Genomic DNA, 13,026 nt, shown 5'->3' with positions numbered 1-13,026 from the left:
CCATCCAAGTACTAACCAAGCCCAACATTGCTTAGCTTCTGAGATCAGACGAGATCAGGCTTATTCAAGGTGGTGTGGCCGCAGGCGATTGCATTTCTGCTTTCATGACTTTTATGTTTAGTGAGCTGGGGGTGATTCCTCCAAAATTTCCTTTTGTCCTCCACACATTTCAATTGTAAAATGTAATTACAAAAATGTAATGCCTGCAGCACTTGATATTCCCAGGTGGTCTCCCATCCAAGTACTAACCAAGCCCAACATTGCTTAGCTTCTGAGATCAGACGAGATCAGGCTTATTCAAGGTGGTGTGGCCGCAGGCGATTGCATTTCTGCTTTCATGACTTTTATGTTTAGTGAGCTGGGGGTGATTCCTCCAAAATTTCCTTTTGTCCTCCACACATTTCAATTGTAAAATGTAATTACAAAAATGTAATGCCTGCAGCACTTGATATTCCCAGGTGGTCTCCCATCCAAGTACTAACCAAGCCCAACATTGCTTAGCTTCTGAGATCAGACGAGATCAGGCTTATTCAAGGTGGTGTGGCCGCAGGCGATTGCATTTCTGCTTTCATGACTTTTATGTTTAGTGAGCTGGGGGTGATTCCTCCCAAATTTCCTTTTGTCCTCCACACATTTCAATTGTAAAATGTAATGCCTGCAGCACTTGATATTCCCAGGTGGTCTCCCATCCAAGTACTAACCAAGCCCAACATTGCTTAGCTTCTGAGATCAGACAAGATCAGGCTTATTCAAGGTGGTGTGGCCGCAGGCGATTGCATTTCTGCTTTCATGACTTTTATGTTTAGTGAGCTGGGGGTGATTCCTCCAAAATTTCCTTTTGTCCTCCACACATTTCAATTGTAAAATGTAATTACAAAAATGTAATGCCTGCAGCACTTGATATTCCCAGGTGGTCTCCCATCCAAGTACTAACCAAGCCCAACATTGCTTAGCTTCTGAGATCAGACGAGATCAGGCTTATTCAAGGTGGTGTGGCCGCAGGCGATTGCATTTCTGCTTTCATGACTTTTATGTTTAGTGAGCTGGGGGTGATTCCTCCGAAATTTCCTTTTGTCCTCCACACATTTCAATTGTAAAATGTAATGCCTGCAGCACTTGATATTCCCAGGTGGTCTCCCATCCAAGTACTAACCAAGACCAACATTGCTTAGCTTCTGAGATCAGGCTTATTCAAGGTGGTGTGGCCGCAGGCGATTGCATTTCTGCTTTCATGACTTTTATGTTTAGTGAGCTGGGGGTGATTCCTCCAAAATTTCCTTTTGTCCTCCACACATTTCAATTGTAAAATGTAATTACAAAAATGTAATGCCTGCAGCACTTGATATTCCCAGGTGGTCTCCCATCCAAGTACTAACCAAGCCCAACATTGCTTAGTTTCTGAGATCAGACGAGATCAGGCTTATTCAAGGTGGTGTGGCCGCAGGCGATTGCATTTCTGCTTTCATGACTTTTATGTTTAGTGAGCTGGGGGTGATTCCTCCAAAATTTCCTTTTGTCCTCCACACATTTCAATTGTAAAATGTAATGCCTGCAGCACTTGATATTCCCAGGTGGTCTCCCATCCAAGTACTAACCAAGCCCAACATTGCTTAGCTTCTGAGATCAGACGAGATCAGGCTTATTCACGGTGGTGTGGCCGCAGGCGATTGCTTTTCTGCTTTCATGACTTTTATGTTTAGTGAGCTGGGGGTGATTCCTCCAAAATTTCCTTTTGTCCTCCACACATTTCAATTGTAAAATGTAATTACAAAAATGTAATGCCTGCAGCACTTGATATTCCCAGGTGGTCTCCCCTCCAAGTACTAACCAAGCCCAACATTGCTTAGCTTCTGAGATCAGACGAGATCAGGCTTATTCAAGGTGGTGTGGCCGCAGGCGATTGCATTTCTGCTTTCATGACTTTTATGTTTAGTGAGCTGGGGGTGATTCCTCCAAAATTTCCTTTTGTCCTCCACACATTTCAATTGTAAAATGTAATGCCTGCAGCACTTGATATTCCCAGGTGGTCTCCCATCCAAGTACTAACCAAGCCCAACATTGCTTAGCTTCTGAGATCAGACGAGATCAGGCTTATTCAAGGTGGTGTGGCCGCAGGCGATTGCATTTCTGCTTTCATGACTTTTATGTTTAGTGAGCTGGGGGTGATTCCTCCAAAATTTCCTTTTGTCCTCCACACATTTCAATTGTAAAATGTAATTACAAAAATGTAATGCCTGCAGCACTCGATATTCCCAGGTGGTCTCCCATCCAAGTACTAACCAAGCCCAACATTGCTTAGCTTCTGAGATCAGACGAGATCAGGCTTATTCAAGGTGGTGTGGCCGCAGGCGATTGCATTTCTGCTTTCATGACTTTTATGTTTAGTGAGCTGGGGGTGATTCCTCCAAAATTTCCTTTTGTCCTCCACACATTTCAATTGTAAAATGTAATGCCTGCAGCACTTGATATTCCCAGGTGGTCTCCCATCCAAGTACTAACCAAGCCCAACATTGCTTAGCTTCTGAGATCAGACGAGATCAGGCTTATTCAAGGTGGTGTGGCCGCAGGCGATTGCATTTCTGCTTTCATGACTTTTATGTTTAGTGAGCTGGGGGTGATTCCTCCAAAATTTCCTTTTGTCCTCCACACATTTCAATTGTAAAATGTAATTACAAAAATGTAATGCCTGCAGCACTTGATATTCCCAGGTGGTCTCCCATCCAAGTACTAACCAAGCCCAACATTGCTTAGCTTCTGAGATCAGACGAGATCAGGCTTATTCAAGGTGGTGTGGCCGCAGGCGATTGCATTTCTGCTTTCATGACTTTTATGTTTAGTGAGCTGGGGGTGATTCCTCCAAAATTTCCTTTTGTCCTCCACACATTTCAATTGTAAAATGTAATGCCTGCAGCACTTGATATTCCCAGGTGGTCTCCCATCCAAGTACTAACCAAGCCCAACATTGCTTAGCTTCTGAGATCAGACGAGATCAGGCTTATTCAAGGTGGTGTGGCCGCAGGCGATTGCATTTCTGCTTTCATGACTTTTATGTTTAGTGAGCTGGGGGGTGATTCCTCCAAAATTTCCTTTTGTCCTCCACACATTTCAATTGTAAAATGTAATTACTAAAATGTAATGCCTGCAGCACTTGATATTCCCAGGTGGTCTCCCATCCAAGTACTAACCAAGCCCAACATTGCTTAGCTTCTGAGATCAGACGAGATCAGGCTTATTCAAGGTGGTGTGGCCGCAGGCGATTGCATTTCTGCTTTCATGACTTTTATGTTTAGTGAGCTGGGGGTGATTCCTCCAAAATTTCCTTTTGTCCTCCACACATTTCAATTGTAAAATGTAATTACAAAAATGTAATGCCTGCAGCACTTGATATTCCCAGGTGGTCTCCCATCCAAGTACTAACCAAGCCCAACATTGCTTAGCTTCTGAGATCAGACGAGATCAGGCTTATTCAAGGTGGTGTGGCCGCAGGCGATTGCATTTCTGCTTTCATGACTTTTATGTTTAGTGAGCTGGGGGTGATTCCTCCCAAATTTCCTTTTGTCCTCCACACATTTCAATTGTAAAATGTAATTACAAAAATGTAATGCCTGCAGCACTTGATATTCCCAGGTGGTCTCCCATCCAAGTACTAACCAAGCCCAACATTGCTTAGCTTCTGAGATCAGACGAGATCAGGCTTATTCAAGGTGGTGTGGCCGCAGGCGATTGCATTTCTGCTTTCATGACTTTTATGTTTAGTGAGCTGGGGGTGATTCCTCCCAAATTTCCTTTTGTCCTCCACACATTTCAATTGTAAAATGTAATGCCTGCAGCACTTGATATTCCCAGGTGGTCTCCCATCCAAGTACTAACCAAGCCCAACATTGCTTAGCTTCTGAGATCAGACGAGATCAGGCTTATTCAAGGTGGTGTGGCCGCAGGCGATTGCATTTCTGCTTTCATGACTTTTATGTTTAGTGAGCTGGGGGTGATTCCTCCAAAATTTCCTTTTGTCCTCCACACATTTCAATTGTAAAATGTAATTACAAAAATGTAATGCCTGCAGCACTTGATATTCCCAGGTGGTCTCCCATCCAAGTACTAACCAAGCCCAACATTGCTTAGCTTCTGAGATCAGACGAGAGCAGGCTTATTCAAGGTGGTGTGGCCGCAGGCGATTGCATTTCTGCTTTCATGACTTTTATGTTTAGTGAGCTGGGGGTGATTCCTCCAAAATTTCCTTTTGTCCTCCACACATTTCAATTGTAAAATGTAATTACAAAAATGTAATGCCTGCAGCACTTGATATTCCCAGGTGGTCTCCCATCCAAGTACTAACCAAGCCCAACATTGCTTAGCTTCTGAGATCAGACGAGATCAGGCTTATTCAAGGTGGTGTGGCCGCAGGCGATTGCATTTCTGCTTTCATGACTTTTATGTTTAGTGAGCTGGGGGTGATTCCTCCAAAATTTCCTTTTGTCCTCCACACATTTCAATTGTAAAATGTAATTACTAAAATGTAATGCCTGCAGCACTTGATATTCCCAGGTGGTCTCCCATCCAAGTACTAACCAAGCCCAACATTGCTTAGCTTTTGAGATCAGACGAGATCAGGCTTATTCAAGGTGGTGTGGCCGCAGGCGATTGCATTTCTGCTTTCATGACTTTTATGTTTAGTGAGCTGGGGGTGATTCCTCCAAAATTTCCTTTTGTCCTCCACACATTTCATTTGTAAAATGTAATGCCTGCAGCACTTGATATTCCCAGGTGGTCTCCCATCCAAGTACTAACCAAGCCCAACATTGCTTAGCTTCTGAGATCAGACGAGATCAGGCTTATTCAAGGTGGTGTGGCCGCAGGCGATTGCATTTCTGCTTTCATGACTTTTATGTTTAGTGAGCTGGGGGTGATTCCTCCAAAATTTCCTTTTGTCCTCCACACATTTCAATTGTAAAATGTAATTACAAAAATGTAATGCCTGCAGCACTTGATATTCCCAGGTGGTCTCCCATCCAAGTACTAACCAAGCCCAACATTGCTTAGCTTCTGAGATCAGACGAGATCAGGCTTATTCAAGGTGGTGTGGCCGCAGGCGATTGCATTTCTGCTTTCATGACTTTTATGTTTAGTGAGCTGGGGGTGATTCCTCCAAAATTTCCTTTTGTCCTCCACACATTTCAATTGTAAAATGTAATTACAAAAATGTAATGCCTGCAGCACTTGATATTCCCAGGTGGTCTCCCATCCAAGTACTAACCAAGCCCAACATTGCTTAGCTTCTGAGATCAGACGAGATCAGGCTTATTCAAGGTGGTGTGGCCGCAGGCGATTGCATTTCTGCTTTCATGACTTTTATGTTTAGTGAGCTGGGGGTGATTCCTCCAAAATTTCCTTTTGTCCTCCACACATTTCAATTGTAAAATGTAATGCCTGCAGCACTTGATATTCCCAGGTGGTCTCCCATCCAAGTACTAACCAAGCCCAACATTGCTTAGCTTCTGAGATCAGACGAGATCAGGCTTATTCAAGGTGGTGTGGCCGCAGGCGATTGCATTTCTGCTTTCATGACTTTTATGTTTAGTGAGCTGGGGGTGATTCCTCCAAAATTTCCTTTTGTCCTCCACACATTTCAATTGTAAAATGTAATGCCTGCAGCACTTGATATTCCCAGGTGGTCTCCCATCCAAGTACTAACCAAGCCCAACATTGCTTAGCTTCTGAGATCAGACGAAATCAGGCTTATTCAAGGTGGTGTGGCCGCAGGCGATTGCATTTCTGCTTTCATGACTTTTATGTTTAGTGAGCTGGGGGTGATTCCTCCAAAATTTCCTTTTGTCATCCACACATTTCAATTGTAAAATGTAATGCCTGCAGCACTTGATATTCCCAGGTGGTCTCCCATCCAAGTACTAACCAAGCCCAACATTGCTTAGCTTCTGAGATCAGACGAGATCAGGCTTATTCAAGGTGGTGTGGCCGCAGGCGATTGCATTTCTGCTTTCATGACTTTTATGTTTAGTGAGCTGGGGGTGATTCCTCCAAAATTTCCTTTTGTCCTCCACACATTTCAATTGTAAAATGTAATTACAAAAATGTAATGCCTGCAGCACTTGATATTCCCAGGTGGTCTCCCATCCAAGTACTAACCAAGCCCAACATTGCTTAGCTTCTGAGATCAGACGAGATCAGGCTTATTCAAGGTGGTGTGGCCGCAGGCGATTGCATTTCTGCTTTCATGACTTTTATGTTTAGTGAGCTGGGGGTGATTCCTCCAAAATTTCCTTTTGTCCTCCACACATTTCAATTGTAAAATGTAATGCCTGCAGCACTTGATATTCCCAGGTGGTCTCCCATCCAAGTACTAACCAAGCCCAACATTGCTTAGCTTCTGAGATCAGACGAGATCAGGCTTATTCAAGGTGGTGTGGCCGCAGGCGATTGCATTTCTGCTTTCATGACTTTTATGTTTAGTGAGCTGGGGGTGATTCCTCCAAAATTTCCTTTTGTCCTCCACACATTTCAATTGTAAAATGTAATGCCTGCAGCACTTGATATTCCCAGGTGGTCTCCCATCCAAGTACTAACCAAGCCCAACATTGCTTAGCTTCTGAGATCAGACGAAATCAGGCTTATTCAAGGTGGTGTGGCCGCAGGCGATTGCATTTCTGCTTTCATGACTTTTATGTTTAGTGAGCTGGGGGTGATTCCTCCAAAATTTCCTTTTGTCCTCCACACATTTCAATTGTAAAATGTAATGCCTGCAGCACTTGATATTCCCAGGTGGTCTCCCATCCAAGTACTAACCAAGCCCAACATTGCTTAGCTTCTGAGATCAGACGAGATCAGGCTTATTCAAGGTGGTGTGGCCGCAGGCGATTGCATTTCTGCTTTCATGACTTTTATGTTTAGTGAGCTGGGGGTGATTCCTCCAAAATTTCCTTTTGTCCTCCACACATTTCAATTGTAAAATGTAATTACAAAAATGTAATGCCTGCAGCACTTGATATTCCCAGGTGGTCTCCCATCCAAGTACTAACCAAGCCCAACATTGCTTAGCTTCTGAGATCAGACGAGATCAGGCTTATTCAAGGTGGTGTGGCCGCAGGCGATTGCATTTCTGCTTTCATGACTTTTATGTTTAGTGAGCTGGGGGTGATTCCTCCAAAATTTCCTTTTGTCCTCCACACATTTCAATTGTAAAATGTAATTACTAAAATGTAATGCCTGCAGCACTTGATATTCCCAGGTGGTCTCCCATCCAAGTACTAACCAAGCCCAACATTGCTTAGCTTCTGAGATCAGACGAGATCAGGCTTATTCAAGGTGGTGTGGCCGCAGGCGATTGCATTTCTGCTTTCATGACTTTTATGTTTAGTGAGCTGGGGGTGATTCCTCCAAAATTTCCTTTTGTCCTCCACACATTTCAATTGTAAAATGTAATGCCTGCAGCACTTGATATTCCCAGGTGGTCTCCCATCCAAGTACTAACCAAGCCCAACATTGCTTAGCTTCTGAGATCAGACGAGATCAGGCTTATTCAAGGTGGTGTGGCCGCAGGCGATTGCATTTCTGCTTTCATGACTTTTATGTTTAGTGAGCTGGGGGTGATTCCTCCAAAATTTCCTTTTGTCCTCCACACATTTCAATTGTAAAATGTAATGCCTGCAGCACTTGATATTCCCAGGTGGTCTCCCATCCAAGTACTAACCAAGCCCAACATTGCTTAGCTTCTGAGATCAGGCTTATTCAAGGTGGTGTGGCCGCAGGCGATTGCATTTCTGCTTTCATGACTTTTATATTTAGTGAGCTGGGGGTGATTCCTCCAAAATTTCCTTTTGTCCTCCACACATTTCAATTGTAAAATGTAATGCCTGCAGCACTTGATATTCCCAGGTGGTCTCCCATCCAAGTACTAACCAAGCCCAACATTGCTTAGCTTCTGAGATCAGACGAGATCAGGCTTATTCAAGGTGGTGTGGCCGCAGGCGATTGCATTTCTGCTTTCATGACTTTTATGTTTAGTGAGCTGGGGGTGATTCCTCCAAAATTTCCTTTTGTCCTCCACACATTTCAATTGTAAAATGTAATGCCTGCAGCACTTGATATTCCCAGGTGGTCTCCCATCCAAGTACTAACCAAGCCCAACATTGCTTAGCTTCTGAGATCAGACGAGATCAGGCTTATTCAAGGTGGTGTGGCCGCAGGCGATTGCATTTCTGCTTTCATGACTTTTATGTTTAGTGAGCTGGGGGTGATTCCTCCAAAATTTCCTTTTGTCCTCCACACATTTCAATTGTAAAATGTAATGCCTGCAGCACTTGATATTCCCAGGTGGTCTCCCATCCAAGTACTAACCAAGCCCAACATTGCTTAGCTTCTGAGATCAGACGAGATCAGGCTTATTCAAGGTGGTGTGGCCGCAGGCGATTGCATTTCTGCTTTCATGACTTTTATGTTTAGTGAGCTGGGGGTGATTCCTCCAAAATTTCCTTTTGTCCTCCACACATTTCAATTGTAAAATGTAATTACAAAAATGTAATGCCTGCAGCACTTGATATTCCCAGGTGGTCTCCCATCCAAGTACTAACCAAGCCCAACATTGCTTAGCTTCTGAGATCAGACGAGATCAGGCTTATTCAAGGTGGTGTGGCCGCAGGCGATTGCATTTCTGCTTTCATGACTTTTATGTTTAGTGAGCTGGGGGTGATTCCTCCAAAATTTCCTTTTGTCCTCCACACATTTCAATTGTAAAATGTAATGCCTGCAGCACTTGATATTCCCAGGTGGTCTCCCATCCAAGTACTAACCAAGCCCAACATTGCTTAGCTTCTGAGATCAGACGAGATCAGGCTTATTCAAGGTGGTGTGGCCGCAGGCGATTGCATTTCTGCTTTCATGACTTTTATGTTTAGTGAGCTGGGGGTGATTCCTCCAAAATTTCCTTTTGTCCTCCACACATTTCAATTGTAAAATGTAATTACAAAAATGTAATGCCTGCAGCACTTGATATTCCCAGGTGGTCTCCCATCCAAGTACTAATCAAGCCCAACATTGCTTAGCTTCTGAGATCAGACGAGATCAGGCTTATTCAAGGTGGTGTGGCCGCAGGCGATGGCATTTCTGCTTTCATGACTTTTATGTTTAGTGAGCTGGGGGTGATTCCTCCAAAATTTCCTTTTGTCCTCCACACATTTCAATTGTAAAATGTAATGCCTGCAGCACTTGATATTCCCAGGTGGTCTCCCATCCAAGTACTAACCAAGCCCAACATTGCTTAGCTTCTGAGATCAGACAAGATCAGGCTTATTCAAGGTGGTGTGGCCGCAGGCGATTGCATTTCTGCTTTCATGACTTTTATGTTTAGTGAGCTGGGGGTGATTCCTCCAAAATTTCCTTTTGTCCTCCACACATTTCAATTGTAAAATGTAATTACAAAAATGTAATGCCTGCAGCACTTGATATTCCCAGGTGGTCTCCCATCCAAGTACTAACCAAGCCCAACATTGCTTAGCTTCTGAGATCAGACGAGATCAGACAAGATCAGGCTTATTCAAGGTGGTGTGGCCGCAGGCGATTGCATTTCTGCTTTCATGACTTTTATGTTTAGTGAGCTGGGGGTGATTCCTCCAAAATTTCCTTTTGTCCTCCACACATTTCAATTGTAAAATGTAATTACAAAAATGTAATGCCTGCAGCACTTGATATTCCCACGTGGTCTCCCATCCAAGTACTAACCAAGCCCAACATTGCTTAGCTTCTGAGATCAGACGAGATCAGGCTTATTCAAGGTGGTGTGGCCGCAGGCGATTGCATTTCTGCTTTCATGACTTTTATGTTTAGTGAGCTGGGGGTGATTCCTCCAAAATTTCCTTTTGTCCTCCACACATTTCAATTGTAAAATGTAATGCCTGCAGCACTTGATATTCCCAGGTGGTCTCCCATCCAAGTACTAACCAAGCCCAACATTGCTTAGCTTCTGAGATCAGACAAGATCAGGCTTATTCAAGGTGGTGTGGCCGCAGGCAATTGCATTTCTGCTTTCATGACTTTTATGTTTAGTGAGCTGGGGGTGATTCCTCCAAAATTTCCTTTTGTCCTCCACACATTTCAATTGTAAAATGTAATGCCTGCAGCACTTGATATTCCCAGGTGGTCTCCCATCCAAGTACTAACCAAGCCCAACATTGCTTAGCTTCTGAGATCAGACGAGATCAGGCTTATTCAAGGTGGTGTGGCCGCAGGCGATTGCATTTCTGCTTTCATGACTTTTATGTTTAGTGAGCTGGGGGTGATTCCTCCAAAATTTCCTTTTGTCCTCCACACATTTCAATTGTAAAATGTAATGCCTGCAGCACTTGATATTCCCAGGTGGTCTCCCATCCAAGTACTAACCAAGCCCAACATTGCTTAGCTTCTGAGATCAGACGAGATCAGGCTTATTCAAGGTGGTGTGGCCGCAGGCGATTGCATTTCTGCTTTCATGACTTTTATGTTTAGTGAGCTGGGGGTGATTCCTCCAAAATTTCCTTTTGTCCTCCACACATTTCAATTGTAAAATGTAATACCTGCAGCACTTGATATTCCCAGGTGGTCTCCCATCCAAGTACTAACCAAGCCCAACATTGCTTAGCTTCTGAGATCAGACGAGATCAGGCTTATTCAAGGTGGTGTGGCCGCAGGCGATTGCTGTTCTGCTTTCATGACTTTTATGTTTAGTGAGCTGGGGGTGATTCCTCCAAAATTTCCTTTTGTCCTCCACACATTTCAATTGTAAAATGTAATGCCTGCAGCACTTGATATTCCCAGGTGGTCTCCCATCCAAGTACTAACCAAGCCCAACATTGCTTAGCTTCTGAGATCAGACGAGATCAGGCTTATTCAAGGTGGTGTGGCCGCAGGCGATTGCATTTCTGCTTTCATGACTTTTATGTTTAGTGAGCTGGGGGTGATTCCTCCAAAATTTCCTTTTGTCCTCCACACATTTCAATTGTAAAATGTAATTACAAAAATGTAATGCCTGCAGCACTTGATATTCCCAGGTGGTCTCCCATCCAAGTACTAACCAAGCCCAACATTGCTTAGCTTCTGAGATCAGACGAGATCAGGCTTATTCAAGGTGGCGTGGCCGCAGGCGATTGCATTTCTGCTTTCATGACTTTTATGTTTAGTGAGCTGGGGGTGATTCCTCCAAAATTTCCTTTTGTCCTCCACACATTTCAATTGTAAAATGTAATGCCTGCAGCACTTGATATTCCCAGGTGGTCTCCCATCCAAGTACTAACCAAGCCCAACATTGCTTAGCTTCTGAGATCAGACGAGATCAGGCTTATTCAAGGTGGTGTGGCCGCAGGCGATTGCATTTCTGCTTTCATGACTTTTATGTTTAGTGAGCTGGGGGTGATTCCTCCAAAATTTCCTTTTGTCCTCCACACATTTCAATTGTAAAATGTAATGCCTGCAGCACTTGATATTCCCAGGTGGTCTCCCATCCAAGTACTAACCAAGCCCAACATTGCTTAGCTTCTGAAATCAGACGAGATCAGGCTTATTCAAGGTGGTGTGGCCGCAGGCGATTGCATTTCTGCTTTCATGACTTTTATGTTTAGTGAGCTGGGGGTGATTCCTCCAAAATTTCCTTTTGTCCTCCACACATTTCAATTGTAAAATGTAATTACAAAAATGTAATGCCTGCAGCACTTGATATTCCCAGGTGGTCTCCCATCCAAGTACTAACCAAGCCCAACATTGCTTAGCTTCTGAGATCAGACGAGATCAGGCTTATTCAAGGTGGTGAGGCCGCAGGCGATTGCATTTCTGCTTTCATGACTTTTATGTTTAGTGAGCTGGGGGTGATTCCTCCAAAATTTCCTTTTGTCCTCCACACATTTCAATTGTAAAATGTAATTACAAAAATGTAATGCCTGCAGCACTTGATATTCCCAGGTGGTCTCCCATCCAAGTACTAACCAAGCCCAACATTGCTTAGCTTCTGAGATCAGACGAGATCAGGCTTATTCAAGGTGGTGTGGCCGCAGGCGATTGCGTTTCTGCTTTCATGACTTTTATGTTTAGTGAGCTGGGGGTGATTCCTCCAAAATTTCCTTTTGTCCTCCACACATTTCAATTGTAAAATGTAATGCCTGCAGCACTTGATATTCCCAGGTGGTCTCCCATCCAAGTACTAACCAAGCCCAACATTGCTTAGCTTCTGAGATCAGACGAGATCAGGCTTATTCAAGGTGGTGTGGCCGCAGGCGATTGCATTCCTGCTTTCATGACTTTTATGTTTAGTGAGCTGGGGGTGATTCCTCCAAAATTTCCTTTTGTCCTCCACACATTTCAATTGTAAAATGTAATGCCTGCAGCACTTGATATTCCCAGGTGGTCTCCCATCCAAGTACTAACCAAGCCCAACATTGCTTAGCTTCTGAGATCAGACGAGATCAGGCTTATTCAAGGTGGTGTGGCCGCAGGCGATTGCATTTCTGCTTTCATGACTTTTATGTTTAGTGAGCTGGGGGTGATTCCTCCAAAATTTCCTTTTGTCCTCCACACATTTCAATTGTAAAATGTAATGCCTGCAGCACTTGATATTCCCAGGTGGTCTCCCATCCAAGTACTAACCAAGCCCAACATTGCTTAGCTTCTGAGATCAGACGAGATCAGGCTTATTCAAGGTGGTGTGGCCGCAGGCGATTGCATTTCTGCTTTCATGACTTTTATGTTTAGTGAGCTGGGGGTGATTCCTCCAAAATTTCCTTTTGTCCTCCACACATTTCAATTGTAAAATGTAATGCCTGCAGCACTTGATATTCCCAGGTGGTCTCCCATCCAAGTACTAACCAAGCCCAACATTGCTTAGCTTCTGAGATCAGACGAGATCAGGCTTATTCAAGGTGGTGTGGCCGCAGGCGATTGCATTTCTGCTTTCATGACTTTTATGTTTAGTGAGCTGGGGGTGATTCCTCCAAAATTTCCTTTTGTCCTCCACACATTTCAATTGTAAAATGTAATGCCTGCAGCACTTGA

The 13,026-nt window shown here is 43.9% G+C and overlaps 55 non-coding genes and 3 pseudogenes across 55 annotated transcripts in view; all 58 read right to left on the bottom strand.

The window, feature by feature from the left end:
• Window positions 1-200: 200 nt before the first annotated feature.
• LOC131732713 (5S ribosomal RNA) lies at window positions 201-319 on the bottom strand. Its single transcript, XR_009325733.1, has one exon. It is a non-coding gene; the product is annotated as a 5S ribosomal RNA (ribosomal RNA).
• A 114-nt stretch (window positions 320-433) lies between these two features.
• On the bottom strand, window positions 434-552 carry LOC131732711 (5S ribosomal RNA). Its single transcript, XR_009325731.1, has one exon. It is a non-coding gene; the product is annotated as a 5S ribosomal RNA (ribosomal RNA).
• A 100-nt stretch (window positions 553-652) lies between these two features.
• On the bottom strand, window positions 653-771 carry LOC131732767 (5S ribosomal RNA). Its single transcript, XR_009325787.1, has one exon. It is a non-coding gene; the product is annotated as a 5S ribosomal RNA (ribosomal RNA).
• A 114-nt stretch (window positions 772-885) lies between these two features.
• LOC131732710 (5S ribosomal RNA) lies at window positions 886-1,004 on the bottom strand. The gene has a single exon (XR_009325730.1). It is a non-coding gene; the product is annotated as a 5S ribosomal RNA (ribosomal RNA).
• Window positions 1,005-1,104: 100 nt separating this feature from the next.
• Window positions 1,105-1,213, bottom strand: LOC131732807 (5S ribosomal RNA; annotated as a pseudogene).
• Window positions 1,214-1,327: 114 nt separating this feature from the next.
• Window positions 1,328-1,446, bottom strand: LOC131732721 (5S ribosomal RNA). The gene has a single exon (XR_009325741.1). It is a non-coding gene; the product is annotated as a 5S ribosomal RNA (ribosomal RNA).
• Window positions 1,447-1,546: 100 nt separating this feature from the next.
• LOC131732751 (5S ribosomal RNA) lies at window positions 1,547-1,665 on the bottom strand. The gene has a single exon (XR_009325771.1). It is a non-coding gene; the product is annotated as a 5S ribosomal RNA (ribosomal RNA).
• A 114-nt stretch (window positions 1,666-1,779) lies between these two features.
• Window positions 1,780-1,898, bottom strand: LOC131732756 (5S ribosomal RNA). The gene has a single exon (XR_009325776.1). It is a non-coding gene; the product is annotated as a 5S ribosomal RNA (ribosomal RNA).
• Window positions 1,899-1,998: 100 nt separating this feature from the next.
• LOC131732709 (5S ribosomal RNA) lies at window positions 1,999-2,117 on the bottom strand. Its single transcript, XR_009325729.1, has one exon. It is a non-coding gene; the product is annotated as a 5S ribosomal RNA (ribosomal RNA).
• Window positions 2,118-2,231: 114 nt separating this feature from the next.
• On the bottom strand, window positions 2,232-2,350 carry LOC131732722 (5S ribosomal RNA). The gene has a single exon (XR_009325742.1). It is a non-coding gene; the product is annotated as a 5S ribosomal RNA (ribosomal RNA).
• A 100-nt stretch (window positions 2,351-2,450) lies between these two features.
• On the bottom strand, window positions 2,451-2,569 carry LOC131732708 (5S ribosomal RNA). Its single transcript, XR_009325728.1, has one exon. It is a non-coding gene; the product is annotated as a 5S ribosomal RNA (ribosomal RNA).
• Window positions 2,570-2,683: 114 nt separating this feature from the next.
• On the bottom strand, window positions 2,684-2,802 carry LOC131732707 (5S ribosomal RNA). The gene has a single exon (XR_009325727.1). It is a non-coding gene; the product is annotated as a 5S ribosomal RNA (ribosomal RNA).
• Window positions 2,803-2,902: 100 nt separating this feature from the next.
• Window positions 2,903-3,021, bottom strand: LOC131732706 (5S ribosomal RNA). Its single transcript, XR_009325726.1, has one exon. It is a non-coding gene; the product is annotated as a 5S ribosomal RNA (ribosomal RNA).
• Window positions 3,022-3,136: 115 nt separating this feature from the next.
• On the bottom strand, window positions 3,137-3,255 carry LOC131732705 (5S ribosomal RNA). The gene has a single exon (XR_009325725.1). It is a non-coding gene; the product is annotated as a 5S ribosomal RNA (ribosomal RNA).
• A 114-nt stretch (window positions 3,256-3,369) lies between these two features.
• LOC131732704 (5S ribosomal RNA) lies at window positions 3,370-3,488 on the bottom strand. The gene has a single exon (XR_009325724.1). It is a non-coding gene; the product is annotated as a 5S ribosomal RNA (ribosomal RNA).
• A 114-nt stretch (window positions 3,489-3,602) lies between these two features.
• LOC131732703 (5S ribosomal RNA) lies at window positions 3,603-3,721 on the bottom strand. The gene has a single exon (XR_009325723.1). It is a non-coding gene; the product is annotated as a 5S ribosomal RNA (ribosomal RNA).
• Window positions 3,722-3,821: 100 nt separating this feature from the next.
• On the bottom strand, window positions 3,822-3,940 carry LOC131732702 (5S ribosomal RNA). The gene has a single exon (XR_009325722.1). It is a non-coding gene; the product is annotated as a 5S ribosomal RNA (ribosomal RNA).
• Window positions 3,941-4,054: 114 nt separating this feature from the next.
• LOC131732783 (5S ribosomal RNA) lies at window positions 4,055-4,173 on the bottom strand. Its single transcript, XR_009325802.1, has one exon. It is a non-coding gene; the product is annotated as a 5S ribosomal RNA (ribosomal RNA).
• Window positions 4,174-4,287: 114 nt separating this feature from the next.
• On the bottom strand, window positions 4,288-4,406 carry LOC131732700 (5S ribosomal RNA). Its single transcript, XR_009325720.1, has one exon. It is a non-coding gene; the product is annotated as a 5S ribosomal RNA (ribosomal RNA).
• Window positions 4,407-4,520: 114 nt separating this feature from the next.
• Window positions 4,521-4,639, bottom strand: LOC131732740 (5S ribosomal RNA). Its single transcript, XR_009325759.1, has one exon. It is a non-coding gene; the product is annotated as a 5S ribosomal RNA (ribosomal RNA).
• A 100-nt stretch (window positions 4,640-4,739) lies between these two features.
• Window positions 4,740-4,858, bottom strand: LOC131732699 (5S ribosomal RNA). The gene has a single exon (XR_009325719.1). It is a non-coding gene; the product is annotated as a 5S ribosomal RNA (ribosomal RNA).
• A 114-nt stretch (window positions 4,859-4,972) lies between these two features.
• LOC131732698 (5S ribosomal RNA) lies at window positions 4,973-5,091 on the bottom strand. The gene has a single exon (XR_009325718.1). It is a non-coding gene; the product is annotated as a 5S ribosomal RNA (ribosomal RNA).
• A 114-nt stretch (window positions 5,092-5,205) lies between these two features.
• LOC131732697 (5S ribosomal RNA) lies at window positions 5,206-5,324 on the bottom strand. The gene has a single exon (XR_009325717.1). It is a non-coding gene; the product is annotated as a 5S ribosomal RNA (ribosomal RNA).
• Window positions 5,325-5,424: 100 nt separating this feature from the next.
• Window positions 5,425-5,543, bottom strand: LOC131732696 (5S ribosomal RNA). The gene has a single exon (XR_009325716.1). It is a non-coding gene; the product is annotated as a 5S ribosomal RNA (ribosomal RNA).
• A 100-nt stretch (window positions 5,544-5,643) lies between these two features.
• Window positions 5,644-5,762, bottom strand: LOC131732735 (5S ribosomal RNA). The gene has a single exon (XR_009325755.1). It is a non-coding gene; the product is annotated as a 5S ribosomal RNA (ribosomal RNA).
• Window positions 5,763-5,862: 100 nt separating this feature from the next.
• Window positions 5,863-5,981, bottom strand: LOC131732695 (5S ribosomal RNA). Its single transcript, XR_009325715.1, has one exon. It is a non-coding gene; the product is annotated as a 5S ribosomal RNA (ribosomal RNA).
• A 114-nt stretch (window positions 5,982-6,095) lies between these two features.
• Window positions 6,096-6,214, bottom strand: LOC131732694 (5S ribosomal RNA). Its single transcript, XR_009325714.1, has one exon. It is a non-coding gene; the product is annotated as a 5S ribosomal RNA (ribosomal RNA).
• A 100-nt stretch (window positions 6,215-6,314) lies between these two features.
• Window positions 6,315-6,433, bottom strand: LOC131732693 (5S ribosomal RNA). Its single transcript, XR_009325713.1, has one exon. It is a non-coding gene; the product is annotated as a 5S ribosomal RNA (ribosomal RNA).
• Window positions 6,434-6,533: 100 nt separating this feature from the next.
• Window positions 6,534-6,652, bottom strand: LOC131732734 (5S ribosomal RNA). The gene has a single exon (XR_009325754.1). It is a non-coding gene; the product is annotated as a 5S ribosomal RNA (ribosomal RNA).
• Window positions 6,653-6,752: 100 nt separating this feature from the next.
• On the bottom strand, window positions 6,753-6,871 carry LOC131732692 (5S ribosomal RNA). Its single transcript, XR_009325711.1, has one exon. It is a non-coding gene; the product is annotated as a 5S ribosomal RNA (ribosomal RNA).
• A 114-nt stretch (window positions 6,872-6,985) lies between these two features.
• LOC131732691 (5S ribosomal RNA) lies at window positions 6,986-7,104 on the bottom strand. Its single transcript, XR_009325710.1, has one exon. It is a non-coding gene; the product is annotated as a 5S ribosomal RNA (ribosomal RNA).
• A 114-nt stretch (window positions 7,105-7,218) lies between these two features.
• Window positions 7,219-7,337, bottom strand: LOC131732689 (5S ribosomal RNA). The gene has a single exon (XR_009325708.1). It is a non-coding gene; the product is annotated as a 5S ribosomal RNA (ribosomal RNA).
• A 100-nt stretch (window positions 7,338-7,437) lies between these two features.
• LOC131732687 (5S ribosomal RNA) lies at window positions 7,438-7,556 on the bottom strand. Its single transcript, XR_009325707.1, has one exon. It is a non-coding gene; the product is annotated as a 5S ribosomal RNA (ribosomal RNA).
• A 100-nt stretch (window positions 7,557-7,656) lies between these two features.
• LOC131732805 (5S ribosomal RNA) lies at window positions 7,657-7,765 on the bottom strand (annotated as a pseudogene).
• A 100-nt stretch (window positions 7,766-7,865) lies between these two features.
• Window positions 7,866-7,984, bottom strand: LOC131732686 (5S ribosomal RNA). The gene has a single exon (XR_009325706.1). It is a non-coding gene; the product is annotated as a 5S ribosomal RNA (ribosomal RNA).
• A 100-nt stretch (window positions 7,985-8,084) lies between these two features.
• On the bottom strand, window positions 8,085-8,203 carry LOC131732685 (5S ribosomal RNA). Its single transcript, XR_009325705.1, has one exon. It is a non-coding gene; the product is annotated as a 5S ribosomal RNA (ribosomal RNA).
• Window positions 8,204-8,303: 100 nt separating this feature from the next.
• On the bottom strand, window positions 8,304-8,422 carry LOC131732684 (5S ribosomal RNA). Its single transcript, XR_009325704.1, has one exon. It is a non-coding gene; the product is annotated as a 5S ribosomal RNA (ribosomal RNA).
• Window positions 8,423-8,536: 114 nt separating this feature from the next.
• Window positions 8,537-8,655, bottom strand: LOC131732682 (5S ribosomal RNA). The gene has a single exon (XR_009325702.1). It is a non-coding gene; the product is annotated as a 5S ribosomal RNA (ribosomal RNA).
• Window positions 8,656-8,755: 100 nt separating this feature from the next.
• LOC131732681 (5S ribosomal RNA) lies at window positions 8,756-8,874 on the bottom strand. Its single transcript, XR_009325700.1, has one exon. It is a non-coding gene; the product is annotated as a 5S ribosomal RNA (ribosomal RNA).
• A 114-nt stretch (window positions 8,875-8,988) lies between these two features.
• Window positions 8,989-9,107, bottom strand: LOC131732569 (5S ribosomal RNA). Its single transcript, XR_009325589.1, has one exon. It is a non-coding gene; the product is annotated as a 5S ribosomal RNA (ribosomal RNA).
• A 100-nt stretch (window positions 9,108-9,207) lies between these two features.
• Window positions 9,208-9,326, bottom strand: LOC131732766 (5S ribosomal RNA). The gene has a single exon (XR_009325786.1). It is a non-coding gene; the product is annotated as a 5S ribosomal RNA (ribosomal RNA).
• A 114-nt stretch (window positions 9,327-9,440) lies between these two features.
• LOC131732792 (5S ribosomal RNA) lies at window positions 9,441-9,569 on the bottom strand (annotated as a pseudogene).
• Window positions 9,570-9,683: 114 nt separating this feature from the next.
• LOC131732718 (5S ribosomal RNA) lies at window positions 9,684-9,802 on the bottom strand. Its single transcript, XR_009325737.1, has one exon. It is a non-coding gene; the product is annotated as a 5S ribosomal RNA (ribosomal RNA).
• Window positions 9,803-9,902: 100 nt separating this feature from the next.
• Window positions 9,903-10,021, bottom strand: LOC131732765 (5S ribosomal RNA). The gene has a single exon (XR_009325785.1). It is a non-coding gene; the product is annotated as a 5S ribosomal RNA (ribosomal RNA).
• A 100-nt stretch (window positions 10,022-10,121) lies between these two features.
• LOC131732680 (5S ribosomal RNA) lies at window positions 10,122-10,240 on the bottom strand. Its single transcript, XR_009325699.1, has one exon. It is a non-coding gene; the product is annotated as a 5S ribosomal RNA (ribosomal RNA).
• Window positions 10,241-10,340: 100 nt separating this feature from the next.
• Window positions 10,341-10,459, bottom strand: LOC131732679 (5S ribosomal RNA). The gene has a single exon (XR_009325698.1). It is a non-coding gene; the product is annotated as a 5S ribosomal RNA (ribosomal RNA).
• Window positions 10,460-10,559: 100 nt separating this feature from the next.
• LOC131732729 (5S ribosomal RNA) lies at window positions 10,560-10,678 on the bottom strand. Its single transcript, XR_009325748.1, has one exon. It is a non-coding gene; the product is annotated as a 5S ribosomal RNA (ribosomal RNA).
• A 100-nt stretch (window positions 10,679-10,778) lies between these two features.
• Window positions 10,779-10,897, bottom strand: LOC131732678 (5S ribosomal RNA). Its single transcript, XR_009325697.1, has one exon. It is a non-coding gene; the product is annotated as a 5S ribosomal RNA (ribosomal RNA).
• Window positions 10,898-11,011: 114 nt separating this feature from the next.
• On the bottom strand, window positions 11,012-11,130 carry LOC131732730 (5S ribosomal RNA). The gene has a single exon (XR_009325750.1). It is a non-coding gene; the product is annotated as a 5S ribosomal RNA (ribosomal RNA).
• A 100-nt stretch (window positions 11,131-11,230) lies between these two features.
• On the bottom strand, window positions 11,231-11,349 carry LOC131732676 (5S ribosomal RNA). The gene has a single exon (XR_009325694.1). It is a non-coding gene; the product is annotated as a 5S ribosomal RNA (ribosomal RNA).
• Window positions 11,350-11,449: 100 nt separating this feature from the next.
• On the bottom strand, window positions 11,450-11,568 carry LOC131732750 (5S ribosomal RNA). Its single transcript, XR_009325770.1, has one exon. It is a non-coding gene; the product is annotated as a 5S ribosomal RNA (ribosomal RNA).
• A 114-nt stretch (window positions 11,569-11,682) lies between these two features.
• LOC131732738 (5S ribosomal RNA) lies at window positions 11,683-11,801 on the bottom strand. The gene has a single exon (XR_009325757.1). It is a non-coding gene; the product is annotated as a 5S ribosomal RNA (ribosomal RNA).
• A 114-nt stretch (window positions 11,802-11,915) lies between these two features.
• LOC131732675 (5S ribosomal RNA) lies at window positions 11,916-12,034 on the bottom strand. Its single transcript, XR_009325693.1, has one exon. It is a non-coding gene; the product is annotated as a 5S ribosomal RNA (ribosomal RNA).
• A 100-nt stretch (window positions 12,035-12,134) lies between these two features.
• LOC131732674 (5S ribosomal RNA) lies at window positions 12,135-12,253 on the bottom strand. The gene has a single exon (XR_009325692.1). It is a non-coding gene; the product is annotated as a 5S ribosomal RNA (ribosomal RNA).
• A 100-nt stretch (window positions 12,254-12,353) lies between these two features.
• On the bottom strand, window positions 12,354-12,472 carry LOC131732673 (5S ribosomal RNA). The gene has a single exon (XR_009325691.1). It is a non-coding gene; the product is annotated as a 5S ribosomal RNA (ribosomal RNA).
• Window positions 12,473-12,572: 100 nt separating this feature from the next.
• Window positions 12,573-12,691, bottom strand: LOC131732671 (5S ribosomal RNA). Its single transcript, XR_009325690.1, has one exon. It is a non-coding gene; the product is annotated as a 5S ribosomal RNA (ribosomal RNA).
• Window positions 12,692-12,791: 100 nt separating this feature from the next.
• LOC131732670 (5S ribosomal RNA) lies at window positions 12,792-12,910 on the bottom strand. Its single transcript, XR_009325689.1, has one exon. It is a non-coding gene; the product is annotated as a 5S ribosomal RNA (ribosomal RNA).
• A 100-nt stretch (window positions 12,911-13,010) lies between these two features.
• The window catches only part of LOC131732669 (5S ribosomal RNA), a 119-nt gene continuing 103 nt past the window's right edge, over window positions 13,011-13,026 (bottom strand). The window contains exon 1 of the ribosomal RNA XR_009325688.1: window positions 13,011-13,026. This exon is cut by the window's right edge and continues 103 nt beyond it. This is a non-coding gene — a ribosomal RNA (5S ribosomal RNA).

The sequence above is a fragment of the Acipenser ruthenus genome, unplaced genomic scaffold (genome assembly GCF_902713425.1).
Source record: "Acipenser ruthenus unplaced genomic scaffold, fAciRut3.2 maternal haplotype, whole genome shotgun sequence".
Taxonomy (NCBI): domain Eukaryota; kingdom Metazoa; phylum Chordata; class Actinopteri; order Acipenseriformes; family Acipenseridae; genus Acipenser; species Acipenser ruthenus.
Note: the sequence above shows the minus strand (reverse complement) of the source record. Positions and strands in the feature narration are given on the sequence as shown.